Genomic DNA, 15,405 nt, shown 5'->3' with positions numbered 1-15,405 from the left:
TGGCCTTTATTATTCAAAATAAAGATTGCAGTTTAGTCATGAGTTCATGTCTGGTTGAGGCATTTGTACATTCCAAGTACCACACAGTAGCTTTTATACAGGCCGTGGACTGCGAGGATGGACAGAGGGTTAGGGGGTAAAAATCATTCCGCTTTCTGCAGAACTGAAGAGTTAGGCTAAACCATACTTTAAAAACACTTTTTTACGTGTTTTTAAAAGCCTCCAATGAAACATTTATCCATTGAAATTAGGCTCTTCAAATATTAGCGCATTAATGTTTAACACTTTTCTACACAATACTTTTATCTGCTACTTTGTTGGCACATTAACCTGTATATTTTAAACAATGCCTTTTTACAATAGAAACACTGGCCTCGATTATATCTCGGAATGGGGTCAGTGCGTGAAGGCAGTCTCCGGTCAAGCGACAAGCTCATATGCCGAGGCTGGGAGAGATTTTAACCCCTGAGCTTCATTTTCATATTCAGGCCCTGAACCCGACAGGAATCACTGCCTGGCTAGCAGGGAGGAGCGGGGATTTGGGCGACAGGAGGCAATTGCCGGGGATCCATGGGAACAGTCCCTGGTAGTCAGGTATGTGGTAGGAGTGGGGAGGGTTTCAGAGGGGATTGCTATTGGGGGAGAGGTTGCCCAAGGTTTCCTTTGTGGGTACCGGAGACCTTACTGGGCCTCATCTCCCACCAGGTTTGGCCTTGTGGGGAAGCCATCACTCCTACCCCACTCAAGCCTTGGATTAAAATAGCAGATCATGTCTCAGTGATATAATTGGAGCCTAATCTGCATATTTAAAAAGTATCCCGCTGGTTTGGGGCGTGTGTCCTTGCTGACTCCAATAAAATTACAGTCAGTCAGATTGGGGCATGAAAGGAATAGGTAAGTCCCCGGCTCCATTACCTTCCAATTTAGGTGGCAGCTTGTCTCAGCTAAAAGTATGCTCACCTGAGTTGGGAGGAGGTTGATGGTTTAAACCTTTCCTCAAGACCTGAGTATATAATGTGTGTTGATTGTATTGCATTGCAATGTTGATCGCTTTTCGGCCTTTGGCTAAGATCATGTGTAACTGACCTGACAGGGGAGTAACCATGACCAGAAAGTGGTTCTCCCTGGATCAGGAAGGTGGTGGACCTGACCCGTCCACCTCCATGGCACGAACCTGGTATTGCAGTACTTCCAGGAATGGTGCAGTGGCTCTAGGCCTTTTGGCTAAGAGCAAAAACATTGGCGCAGAGTGATCCTTGAATGGGCCCAAGGTGACCTCTGGCGTTTGTGATCTGACAAAGAATTGGAAAGATTGGCAACGAATAAATTTTTTTAAATTGCAATGTTGAGCTGGCTGTACGACGTCAAGCCCACAGACCGCGCTGCTTTCCTGTCGTCTATCTCAGAGGTCTTAGACGACAGCCAGCGGGAGAGTCTGGACCACCTGCTAACTCTGGACGAGATGGCAAAGGCTGTCCGGTCCCTCGCGATGAGTAAAACTCCCAGAAGTGACGGCTTACCGGTCGAGTTGTATTCGGCTCTGTGGGACTGGATGGGCCCAGACCTGCTGGAAGTGTACGGGGGTATGCTTCTGGCCGGAAGTAGGTCAGAATCAATGAGGAAAGGCATCATCACCCTCATCTACAAGCAGAAGGAAAGAGGGAGGAAATCAAAAACTGGCGGCCCATTTCGCTGCTCAAATGTGGACTACAAGATCCTGTCAAAGGTCATCGCAAACAGGGTCAAGTCTGCCCTGGAGCTGGTAATCTACCCGGACCAGACCTGCGCTGTCCCCAGCAGGAAGCTCTCTGATAGCCTCGCACTACTCAGGGATACGATTGCCTACGTACGGGACAAGAGGGTGGACACCTGTTTAATCAGCTTGGACCAGGAGAAGGCCTTTGACAGGATATCGCACATGGACGTGCTCTCCAAGGTGGGGTTTGGGGAGGGTATCCGCAATTGGATCCAACTGCTCTACACAGACATCAGTAGCACAGTTCTAATCAATGGGTGGGAAACTGAAAGCTTTCCGATCAGGTCTGGAGTCAGGCAAGGCTGTCCTCTCTCATCTGTCTTGTTTGTGTGCTGCATCCAGCCCTTTGCCGAGTCCATCAGGAAGGATGCGGGAATTAGGGGGGTGACAATCCCAGGCAGCAGAGGCGCTCAGATCAAGACCTCCCTGTACATGGACGACGTCACCGTCTTTTGCTCAGATCCGCAGTCGGTCCGTGGATTGCTCACAATCTGCGACCAATTTGAACTGGCCTCGGGAGCGAAGATAAATCGCAGCAAAAGCGAGGCCATGTTCTTTGGAAACTGGTCCGACCGATCCTTTATTCCCTTCTCCGTGAAGTCAGATTACCTGAAGGTTTTGGGAATATGGTTCGGAGCGGACGGGGCATGCATCAAAAACTGGAAGGAGCGTATCGCTAAAGCGAAACATAAACTAGGATGGTGGAAGCTGCGCTGACTCTCCATTGCAGGAAAGAACCTGGTCATCAGGAGTGAGGTGCTCTCGCTGTTGTTGTACGTGGCACAGGTCTGGCCCATAACCCGCTCATGTGCCGTGGTAGTCACCCGAGCCGTCTTCCACTTCATCGAAAATAAACCGTGTCCGCAGAGACATGATGTACAAATCTCTGGACAATGGGGGAAAGGACGTTCCGAATGTGGCCCTCATCCTGATGGCCACCTTTGTGTGCAGCTGCATCAAGCTGTGCATAGACCCTTCGTACGCAAACGCCAAGTGTCAGTACGTGCTGAGATGCTATCTGTCCCCGGTGTTGCGAAGGATGGGTCTGGCCAGGCTGCCGCAGAACGCTCCGAGCAGTTGGACCATGCCTCAACACCTGTCCTTCGTGGAAAAGCTTTTCAAGAAAAACACTTTTGACCACAAGGCCATAAAGCAGTGGTCGGCACGCAAGGTCCTGGACGCCCTACAAAAGAAGGCGATGATGGATCCTGTCAGATGGTTTCCCGAGTAGACTGTCGAACTCGTTTGGCAGAATGTCTCACTGCCAGAACTTTCACACAAGCACCAAGACGTAGTTTGGTTGATGGTGAGGAGGGCCCCACCCGTTAGATCCTTCATGCACAGCCGGGGTTTCAGAGACACGGCACTCTGCCCCTGAATTGGCTGTGGTGCGGACGAGACTTTCATCCATCTCCTTTGGGATTGCCCCTTTGCAAGGCAGGTCTGTCGAGGGTCATCCCAAGCAGCTCCATAACACAGGACTCTGTGCTCTACGGACTGTTCCCAGGGACACATGCCGAGACAGACATCATCTGCTGCTGGAGGGCCATCAAGTCGGTGAAAGACGCATTTTGGTCTTGCCGAAACTTGCTGGTCTTCCAGAGCAAGGAGATGTCCATGTCTGCATGTTGCAGACTGGCACAATCCAAGATCCAGGAGTACGTGCTGAGGGACACACTAAAAATTGGTGCAGTCACCGCAAAGGCACGGTGGGGAAGAGCCACAGTTTAAAGCCCTTCTGCCACGGTAAACCCAGGGGCTGAAATCAATATAAAACTCTCCTTGGGCTGTACTTGTAAACTTTTGTATACATAAAGCATCATGATCTGAAAACACCTATGCAGTGCCATGTATAATGCAAGTTCAGCAACTGTTTAGTAATGTATGTTGTAAAGAGATGTAACTGTACCCTCACCCGTTCTGTGTACTGTATAGTGCCACATGTAACATAATTTGATGACTGTATTACAATGTATCCTGGATTGCACTGAATTGTACACTGAAATGTAAAGCAAGCAAATGTATGGAACGGAACTGCCGTCAGCATCCAACTGTATTGTATGGAATTGCTGACTGTATCCAAATGTACTGAACTGCCTTCCAATGTATCGTGCAAATTTTTATATGAATAAAGTATATCTTTTGAAATTTAAAAAAAGCAATTGTCATACGTGCTGTCTGTTGGATCAATGCTAAACCAAGTTCCTGTCTGACGGTGGGGTAGATAGAGAATGGGCGCAACTGGAAAGTATCATGGCAACTTCCAGGAAAGTGGGCACAGACCAGCGTGATGCGGTGCTGGTGATCATACACCAATTGCAATTACTAAAGCAATGGAGACGTATGAAGGAGCCCACAGGGTGACATCAATGAAACCTTGGCCTTGGTCTAAACCAAGGACACCCTGAAAATTGGAGCTGAAGGACGTCCAGTAATAAGTCGGCAGTTCATTTTCTTTTGCTACCGCCCGCTTTTAGGCAGAAGTGCAGTAGGCAACAGCAAGACAAAATTCAATCCCATTTTGGCATTGTAAGCACCATGTAAATGCAAATATTATTATAAGTTTTACAAAATTAGCAATAGCAATACGAGTGGAAAACTGCTGGTTGTACCTGTGTAGAGGTTTTGTTAAAAAAGACTTTCAAAGGGTTCCAATCCCACATTACATCTTATCCAAGAGCAGTTGCTAAAAAAAATGCTAATAACTCTGAACCGACCCATTATATAGTAATTTGCCTCTAACCAGTCAGTTCAATCATGGATCCAGATCAATTACAGGCTAATTGTATTAAACAATGCACTGCAATTAATGGTAGTTGCAACGATTCTAATTTAATCTTATTCAACAACCCTCAACTTGTCAAAAAAAATGTCTATTCCCTTTTCATTCCTCCACTGCTTGCTTGCTTCTCCAGTTGTATTAACGAAGCCTTCTTGTTTATACTGCTCTCAAGTCATTGTCATTTTGGTCCCAGTCTTCTCATATTTCCCTGTGCACTCAATTGGTGAAGAACATTGTCAGAAAAGATGGAAGCAATGGTCTAGAAATTCGTTAGAATTCCGCCCATTTATCGCCCATTTTACCGCCCATTTACCGCTGAGAAGCACCTTACCGGCCAAATGAGTATAAAAGTGGAAATTACCGCCATTTACCGCCTGCGTTAAATTTGGCAGTCAATTACCGCCAACGGTAAGCGAAACTGCCCGTCCATTTTTTTTTCTTAAATTATGACGTCATTTTTCATGCACTGTCCAAAATGATGCTAAAAGTGGAAATTACTGCCCAACTACTGCCCAAATTAATGCCAGCGCTAAATTTGGCAATTCGCCCAAATACCGCTCAAATTACCGCAGGTCTAAAATACCACACAGAAAAAGCTGCACTCACCTGACCTTAACCCAGCGGTATGGGCACCATGATTTAAATTGGATGAAGTTGAAAAAAAGGCTGCTTTGAGTTGATGGGAGTATTAAAGTCATTCATGAGTAGATTTTAAGGATGTTTGAAAATCTGAGCACATTGTGTTCAATTTAGAGTACATTTGTGGTTGTTTAAGGACAATTGAAGAATTTTGAAGACAGTTTAGTACATTTAAAGGAATGGGGCCTGTAATTTCTCAGCCAATATTGTTGACTACTCACCTGCTGCAGAATAGAGATGAAAGAAGGTTCATTGAAGAGCATTATATGCTCAATCAAAGAGGTAGCGGACTGCTGAGGAGGAGGAGGAAGAGGCCTTACCCCCCAATGCATTTACAGGGAGCAGCGGTCATACCTGCACCTGTCCGATACACCGTGCGTCCGAAAAGAGGTCATCAGTGAGATATGCCAACTGCTGAAGGGAGACCTGCAGCTTATCAGCACCATCAGGAGCGCACTGCCCGTTGAGGTTAAGGTGACAGCTGTACTTTCCTTCTATGCATCGGGCTCCTTTCAGGCATCAGCTGGCGACATTTGCTGCATCTCTCAGCACTGCATTCGGCAGGTGACTGAAGCGCTTTACCACGCAGGATGGACTTTATAAAATTCCCAATGACCAGGAAGGCACAGAGTGAGAAGGCAATTGGGTTTTTCGAGAATAGCAAACTTCCCCAAGGTCTAGGTTGCGATAGACTGTACGTACATCACCCTGCGAGCACCTTTAGAGGAGCCAGAGGTGTACTGGAACCGAATGGGATTCCATTCCCTGAACATGCAGCTCGTTGTCGACCACAAGCAAATAATCATGGCAGTAAATGTCAATTTTCCAGGGAGCATTTATGATGCGCACATCTTGCATGAGAGCACTGTCTCCGACCTCTTTAAGAGTCAGCCACAAGGTCAATGCTGGATGCTGGGTGACAAAGGATACGGCCTCACCACCTAGCTCTTGACCCCCCTCCTTAAGCCCCAGACAGATGCCGAGCATCGCTACAATCAAAGCCATATAGTACACGCAATATCGGCGAAAAGACAATTGGAGTGCTGAAGCAGCGCTTCAGATTCCTGGATCACTCTGGAGGCAGCCTGCAATACTCCCCTAAGCAGGTCTCTGAATTCATTGTCGTGTGCTGCATGTTGCACAACTTAGCCATCATGAGGGGACAGGAATTGCCAGATGGGACTACCAGACTACCTCAGGAGAGAGGGGAGGCGGAAGAGGAGGAAGAGGAAGAGGAGCTTGAGGAGGACAAGCAGCCTGGCGATGAATCCATGACACCCCCACCCCTACACCACAGGAGAAGCCCGTCCGTGGTTATTATTATGCAGCAAAACTGTTACGTCAGCAGCTCATAAATGAATGCTTTGCTTGAATGGTGACAGTTACATTTCATTCTTGCCAGGCCATTGTTTGTAACCCTTGTATTGATTGTCAACCTTCAGTTTGTAAAAGTGAGTGAGACACTGCACAAGAATTGTTAAGTGGAGTAACATTTTTTATAATTTAAGAAAATTGCAAAACGTATAATCTTTGAAATAAATTGTTAAATCATTCTTTTTAAAGGAAAATGCAATATAAAACAACCAATTAACAGCAATAAACCTTGAAAACATTAAACATTAAAAACTAGAAACACCCACAACTACCCCTTCCTCCGACTCCACCCGACAAAAATTTTACCTGCAGTTACTGGCCCCTCCGCCTTTACCCCCCACCCCCTGATCTTTACACACCCTTTCCCCCTCCCGTTGCCTCTGCCCCTAGCCCTACCCGCATTGACACCAAGATGTCATGCAGAAGGGCACCTCGAGCACTGCTGCTGTATGATTAGTGAAAACAAACTTAGGTCCCTTGCAGTCAGATTCAGGTGAATTTATAATAGGGAACAAAGAAATGGCGGAACAGTTAAACAAATACTTTGGTTCTGTCTTCAAGAAGGAAGACACAAATAACCTTCCGGAAATACTAGGGGACAGAGGGTCTAGTGAGAAGGAGGAGCAGGAAATTGTGTTAGGGGGAAATTGATGGGATTGAAGGCCGATAAATCTCATGGGCCTGAAAGTCTGCATCCCAGCGTACTTAAGGAAGTGGTCCTAGAAATAGTGTATGCATTGGTGATCATTATCCAACAATCTATCGACTCTGGGTCAGTTCCTATGGACTGGAGGGTAGCTAATGTAACACCACTTTTTAAAAAAGGAGGGAGAGAGAAAACGGGTAATTTTCAACCGGTTAGCCTGACATCAGTAGTGGGGAAAATGTTGGAATCAATTATTAAAGATGAAATAGCAGCACATTTGGAAAGCAGTGACGGGATCGGTCCAAGTCAACATGGATTTATGAAAGGGAAATCCTGCTTGACGAATCTTCTAGAATTTTTTGAGGATGTAACTGGTAGATTGGACAAGGGAGAACCAGTGGATGTGGTGTATTTGGACTTTCAAAAGGCTTTTGACAAGGTACCACACAAGAGATTGGTATGCAAAATTAAAGCGCATGGTTTTGGGGGTAGTGTACTGACGTGGATAGAGAATTGGCTGGCAGACAGGAATGAGAGAGTCGGGATTAACAGGTCCTTTTCAGAATGGCAGGCAGTGACTAGTGGGGTGCTGCAGGGCTCGGTGCTGGGACCCCAGCTCTTTACAATATATATTAATGATTTGGATGAGGGTATTGAATGTAATATCTCCAAGTTTGCAGATGACACTAAGCTGGGTGGCGGTGTGTGAGCTGTGAGGAGGACACTAAAAGGCTGCAGGGTGACTTGGACAGGTTAGGCGAGTGGGCAAATACATGGCAGATGCAGTATAATGTGGATAAATGTGAGGTTATCCACTTTGGTGGCAAAAACACGAAGGCAGAATACTATCTGAATGGCGGCAGATTAGGAAAAGGGGAGGTGCAACGAAACCTGGGTGTCATGGTACATCAGTCATTGAAAGTTGGCATGCAGGTACAGCAGGCGGTGAAGAAGGCAAATGGTATGCTGGCCTTCATAGCTAGGGGATTTGAGTATAGGAGCAGGGAGGTCTTACTGCAGTTGTACAGGGCCTTAGTGAGGCCTCACCTGGAATATTGTGTTCAGTTTTGGTCTCCTAATCTGAGGAAGGACGTTCTTGCTATTGAGGGAGTGCAGCGAAGGTTCACCAGACTGATTCCCGGGATGGCAGGACTGACATATGCGGAGAAACTGGATCAACTGGGCCTGTATTTACTGGAGTTTAGAAGGATGAGAGGGGATCTCATAGAAACACATAAAATTCTGATGGAACTGGATATGTTTGATGCAGGAAGAATGTTCCCGATGTTGGGGAAGTCCAGAGCCAGAGGACATAATCTAAGGATAAGGGGTAAGCCATTTAGGACTGAGATGAGGAGAAACTTCTTCACTCAGAGAGTTGTTAACCTGTGGAATTCCCTACTATAGAGAGTTGTTGATGCCAGTTCATTGGATATATTCAAAATGGAGTTAGATATGGCCCTTACGGCTAAAGGGATCAAGGGGTATGGAGAGAAAGCGGGAAAGGGGTACTGAGGTGAATGATCAGCCATGATCTTATTGAATGGTGATGCAGGCTCGAAGGACCGAATGGCCTACTCCTGCACCTATTTTCTACGTTTCTATGTTTCTATGATGGGGTGATGGTGGCATCATCATTTGTGGTGTTATTGGAAATGTATCGGTTTCTGAAGACCCGTCTTCAGAGTCAGAAGCAATTATTTCCTCCTGACTCTCCGGTGTTGCCGGCATAGGTGGTTTGGCACCTTGGGGTGCAGTGCCATATATCGATTCCATCGTTTGCCACATGGCATCGACGGAAGTGGCGGTTTGCCACATCACCGCAATCAGCTCCGCCATGTCCTCCGAATGACGTGCTGATAGCGTGGCGATGTTCCCGGTTAATCCGCGAATTGCCTGGAGGAGCTCCCGACCAACGTCGATGCTCAGCCTAGACAGTCCCACCATGTCCAGGTCGATGTCTGTCTGTCGGCGAGCATGCCTGCCATGCCGAATCATCCTCCGTGGATTCGGCGTAGGTGCTGGAACACTCGGTGTGCCCTGCTGCATGTCGCTTGATCCTGCTACTTCCTCGGAACCGAATCCAGGAAAGTTGGATTCGGCTGAGGAAGAGGTGGCCGCAGGTAGAATGCACCCCTAAGTCCCCGACTCCCCCTCTTCCCTATCCCCCACACATGCTGTGCACTTGAACTAGCTTGAGGGTTGTCAACTCGATTCTCCTCCTCCGTGGTCTCCCCTCCGGTGAGTACCACTTGTAACAGTAATGGTGACGCTGCAGGGGGCTACTCAGGCCTCCGATGCGCCTGGGCAACTAGAAAACATAATGTGAGAGGTTAGTAGAAGGGGAGGGGAGGATCAGGGTGACATGAGAATGCTTATGTTGTACAGGCACATGTAGAGGAGCAACACTACTGCATTAGATATCACCGAGAGACATTACATGCAATTAACATGAACAGAATGTACAGAAACTGCATGGCATTCTAATAAGATTTCATGATCCCAGCATTACATTATATTACATTACATCATTCATACATTATACTCACATAGCATTAAATTATATGACCGCTGCACGGATTGGGGATTATACATGACTTACCTGCCGCTACTACTGGATCTGCACCACCATGGTAGCCAAGCGATTATGTGCCCCTACGAGGGCTGTTGCCCGCTCTTCCAGGTCTGTGAGTTCCAACAACTCTGCTGGCCCTCCTCCCGTGCACCAACACTCGGTATGATTGGAAGATATCTTCTTCTGCAAAGATGAGAAGAGCATTGTATAAGATAATTGCCCAGGTACTAGTACGGAACACACAAATAGACATCCACAATTAGCCATCCCCAATGCTTTTCATCAATGTCCCATTAATGTTATATGTTAATACCGTTAGGATGCAAGTGATGCATGATGAACACATCTAAGTACAAAAAAGCAATATAATAAGATCGTGGATAGGAAATAATGCGTGACACCAAGCTTACCATGCTTACCAAGCTTAACAACATTACAATTTTAAGTAATGAGTCAGTGCATGATTAAAGTTATTACTTACTCTTGCAGATGCTTGCGGCACTGGCTTGGCTCCCAAAAATCATGGGCAACCGACGACACCGCCTCCACAATCTCCACCCATACGCGCTAGTAGTCTCTGGGGGCTAGTTTCCCACGCACACTCCAGGTCAATTGGGTCCAGCGTGTCTCCACCTTATAGCTTGCATCTCATCTGAGAAGTATTTGGCCCTCTCCCTCCCTCCTACCTCAGCTACCTCAGCTACGTCTTGCATTCCCTCCCTCAACTTCAATCTCCATTGAAACTCTAATTCAAATTCAAATTCAACTTCAAAACATCAAAATTCAAACTCAGGCTGTCTCCTGTTGCTCTCTCTGTCTCCCTGTCTCTCTCCCCCTCCCTTCCTCTTCTGTGCATGCGCAGGTGACCCCTGACCCCTGAATCACGAGAAAAAGTTAAGTTAAGAAAAAAAAAATCGCACATGCGCAGAATAACCGTTGTTAGGGACGCCAGCCTTACACGAGGAAAAAGAACGCTACTGCCCACTCTCTACCGTTGCATCCACCACCGGGAAAAAAAGCCGAAACCAGCGGCTTTGGATATGGGCAGTATTCCGGCAGTTCTTAAAAGTCGAACATCAACTACCGCCGGAAATACTGCCCAAATCTGGGTGGTAGCAATACAAATGGAAATTCTAGCCCAATGATACTCAATCTGATTGTTTTTTTACACTTTCACATTTCGGGATCTTTCTGCCATTTTCCCACAAGTGAGCATTTGGAAATCAGTTACATTTACGCGATGTGCTTAAATTACAATAGTTTCTTACAGATTAAGAACTCTCCTCACAGCTTGTTATGAATTCGGGTCTTGCCTTAGATATTCTCTCATCTACTGTGCCGCTATCATTCCCATAAGCAGTTTAGAGTTGTGCTTGTATTGCCCAATATCTAACTAGGGTAATCCAGATGTGTAACAATAATAAGCCCTTGTTATCTGAATCTGATATTTATGTCTTGCACAAGAGCCCCCACGTGCACCTCTCTAATCTTTCTAAAGGTGCACCGGGAGAACACTTGGTAAGGCAAGGCCAGATATGAATCATTAAGCTGTTTTATTTCACAGCAAGTGAACATTCAGAGCAACAGTTATGATCAGGCTCACTTAATTCAATCCATACAACCTTTTTTCACATAATAATACAAAATAATGAGAATTCCACGCTTTCCTACATCAGTGAGTCAACTTCCTTGTCTTAAATCCAATAACTTCTAGCTACCCCCCTGCATGCTGTTCTTCTACGCCTGGCGAAGGCTTGCACTTGCAACATTCTGTTTTAATAACCTGACTGTCAACGAGTGTTTCCGTCTCTGCTTCTTATCTTCCTGGCTTCACAGGCCAACAGGAGAGCCTATGCCAGACAACCCCTGCCGAGTGTCCAGAACCAAGAACTTGACAACACAATCGTTGTGAGCTGTATATTAATTGCCAGACAGGCTAATGAATTACTTTTTGTTTATAGTCTTTGGGGGAATGCCTAGTTCATTAGTATTTTAACCTCTTTTCATCTCAGTGCTTTGTTCTTTAAAACGTGTGTGAATACACTTTGCTTTAAAAATCAAAGATGTCGATATAACTACTTTCCAGATCCTTTCTGTGGTAAACGGTCAAAAATCCTAAAACATGATGCAGCCATATGCCGTAGTCACTGAGACGAATAAGAGTATGTGTTAATGAGCCAAACATTGAAAATGTGTTTACACCATGACCAGAGACAACAGTTAATTTATGATCTCATCTCATGCTTCCTACAAACATAAACAGCCATTTTCTCTGGAATAACCTATGCACTTGAACCTAGAATGGGATGTCTGCTGAGAATCCGGTCTTGTTGGAGGCAAAATTGGTGTTTTTATTGACAGGCCTATTGGTGAATCACTGAACAGGAAATAATGTGGCGAGACAGCCCATTCAATTCTTGTTGTCAGAAATAACAAAAAAAGAGAAAATCGCAAGTTCAAAGTCAATCAGTCAAGATGGTCTGCTGAGAGATAGGGCAGAAAGGAAGTCAATTGTAATACTAGTGCTGACCAAGCCTGTGTAGCCTTGGTCTGTTTCTATGCTCGACCGATCAAAGCATTAGTCAGCCCATTAACCCAGGCAAGGCAGCCTGGGTTATTATTTTCCTTATTCATGAAGAAGGGTTTGAAGTTAAGGGAAGTGAGTGAGTTTTGATGATCACTCTCACTCTGTAAGTTCACTTGCTGTCTGTAAATTAAAGCTGTTTAACGATTAATTTCCATCCTTGTCTCACTAATATGTTTGCAGTCCATCTCCTGGACGACTGGAGAAGCAGACACGAGGGCACATGTGAAAGACAAAATATCTAGTTCAGATCACGAAGGGGCACTAATATTGCTCCTCCCAGGTTATGTTGTTATATGATTAGAGTGTCATTTTGACCCTGAAATGAGCTTTCGACCACGTATCCGCAGCATGACTAAGACCGCCTATTTCCACCTCCGTAGCATCGATGGTCTCCACCCTTGCCTCAGCTCATCTGCTCCTGAAGCCCTCTTCCATGCCTTTGTCACCTCTCGACTTGACTATTCCAACGCACTCCTGGCAGGCCTCCCACATTCTACCGGACTAGAGGTGATCCAAAACTCAGCTGCCCGTGTCCTAACTCGCACCAAGTCCTCCTCACTAATCATCATCATCATCATCATCATAGGCTGTCCCTCGGAATCGAGGAAGACTTGCTTCCATTCCTGAAGTGAGTTGTTTGGTGGCTGAACAGTCCAATACGAGAGCCACAGACTCAGTCACAGGTGGGACAGATAGTTGTTGAGGGAAGGGGTGGGTGGGATTGGTTTGCCGCACGCGCTTTCCGCTGTCTGCGCTTGATTTCTGCATGCTCTCGGCGTTGAGACTCGAGGTGCTTAGCGCCCTCTCGGATGCACTTCCTCCACTTAGGGCGGTCTTGGGCCAGGGACTCCCAGGTGTCAGTGGGGATGTTGCACTTTATCAGGGAGGCTTTGAGGGTGTCCTTGTAGCGTTTCCGCTGCCCACCTTTGGCTCGTTTGCCATGAAGGAGTTTCGAGCAGAGCGCTTGCTTTGGGAGTCTCATGTCCTGCATGCAGACTATGTGGCCTGCCCAGCGGAGCTGATCGAGTGTGGTCAGTGCTTCAATGTTGGGGATGTTAGCCTGGACGAGGACGCTGATGTTGGTGCGCCTGTCCTCCCAGGGGATTTGTAGGATCTTAGGGAGACATCATTGGTGGTATTTCTCCAGCAACTTGAGGTGTCTACTGTGCATGGTTCATGTCACTGAGCCATACAGGAGGGCAGGCATTACTACAGCCCTGTAGACCATGAGCTTGGTGGCAGTTTTGAGGGCCTGGTCTTCAAACACTCTTTTCCTCAGGTGGCCGAAGGCTGCACTCGCGCACTGGAGGCGGTGTTGGATCTCGTCGTCGATGCCTGCTCTTGTTGATAGAAGGCTTATGAGATATGGGAAGTGGTCCACGGTGTCCAGGGCCATGCCATGGATCTTGATGACTGGAGGGCAGTGCTGTGCGGTGAGGACAGGCTTGTGGAGGACCTTTGTCTTACGGATGTTTAGCATAAGGCCTATGCTTTTGTACGCCTCAGTAAATACGTCGACTATGTCCTGGAGTTCAGCCTATGCATGTGCGCAGACGCAAAAGTCGTCCGTGTACTGTAGCTTGACAACAGAGGTTGGGGTGGTCTTGGACCTGGCCTGGAGATGGCGCAGGCTGAACAGGTTCCCACTGGTTCTGTAGTTTAGTTCTACTCCAGCGGGGAGCTTGTTGACTGTGCGGTGGAGCATGGCAGCAAGAAAAATTGAGGAGAGGGTTGGGGCGATGACGCAGCCCTGTTTGACCCCAGTCCGGATGTGGATTGCGTCTGAGATGGATCCGTTGCTAAGGATCACAGCCTGCATGTCGACGTGGAGCAGGAGAAGGACGTTGACAAACTTTTGGGGACATCCAAAACGGAGGGGGATGCTCCATAGACCCTCACGCTTGACAGTGTCAAAGGCCTTTGTAAGATCAAAGAAGGCATATATAAGGGCTGGCGCTGCTCCATGCATTTTTCCTGCAGTTGTCGCGCTGCAAAGATCATGTCCGTTGTGCCCTGTAGGGGATGAAATCCACACTGTGATTCCGGGAGGAGCCCCTCGGCCACAGGGAGAAGACGGTTGAAGAGAACTCTCGTGACAACCTTCCCAGTGGTTAATAACAGGAAGATTCCTCTGTAGTTGCCGCAGTCGGACTTGTCCCCCTTTTTAAAGATGGTCACGGTCACTGCATCGCTTAGATCTCCCGGCATGCTCTCCTCCCTCCAGATGAGAGAGATGAGATCATGTATCCGCGCTAACAGCGCCTCTCCACCATACTTTAGCAACTCAGCAGGAATTCCATCCGCACCCATAGTCTTGTTATTCTTGAGCTTAGTTATGGCTTTACCTACCTCATGCAGCATTGGGGCTTCACTGAGGTGGTGGCGGGTCACATGCTGTGGGATGGAGTTGAGAACACTCGAGTCAAATGCAGAGTCTCGATTGAGGAGATCTTCAAAGTGCTCCTTCCAGCGGGCCCTAACAGTCTCGGTGTCCTTGATGGGTGTTTCCCCATTCTTGGCCAGGAATGAGGTGGGGCCTTGGGAGTTTGGACCGTTGGTGGCCTTGACTGCAATGAAGAATCCTCGCATGTCGTGGCTGTCGGCCAATTGTTGTCTCTCCTGTGCTTTCTCCATGGAAAGTTAAAAAAAAAAGGTCATGCCAAAATTGTAAGCTGTAGAGTGTTACAAAGAAGATAACATTAATATATTGGCCGGGGGTGCAAAATTTCCTAATCTCTTCTTGATTCCATAGGTGCTAGTCACCCTCTTCTATCCCAGCTGCATTATAATTATTCACTATTCAGGTGTAAACCTCAGTCGTGAGTGTCGGCAGGCCATTCATTGGCTGTGAGCATTAGCCGAGCATGAGCTTGCCTTTCTCAACATTTACATGTGTGTATGCCCAGGAATAGTGATCAGCAATGGAAAACCTGGCCGACTTTTTCTTCCCTTACACTGGGAAACTGAGCAAATCATAGTGCTATCACCACCATCTTAATTCATAGAGAGCCAACCTGGGGCCTTCTTTGTCTGTATGGCTCAGCTC

The 15,405-nt window shown here is 47.0% G+C and overlaps 1 pseudogene; it reads left to right on the top strand.

Moving 5' to 3' along the window:
* Positions 1 to 1,046: 1,046 nt before the first annotated feature.
* On the top strand, positions 1,047 to 1,211 carry LOC139267642 (U2 spliceosomal RNA; annotated as a pseudogene).
* Positions 1,212 to 15,405: the final 14,194 nt, after the last annotated feature.

The sequence above is a fragment of the Pristiophorus japonicus genome, chromosome 7 (assembly GCF_044704955.1).
Source record: "Pristiophorus japonicus isolate sPriJap1 chromosome 7, sPriJap1.hap1, whole genome shotgun sequence".
NCBI lineage: Eukaryota > Metazoa > Chordata > Chondrichthyes > Pristiophoridae > Pristiophorus > Pristiophorus japonicus.
This window is presented reverse-complemented; position numbering and strand designations above follow the sequence as displayed.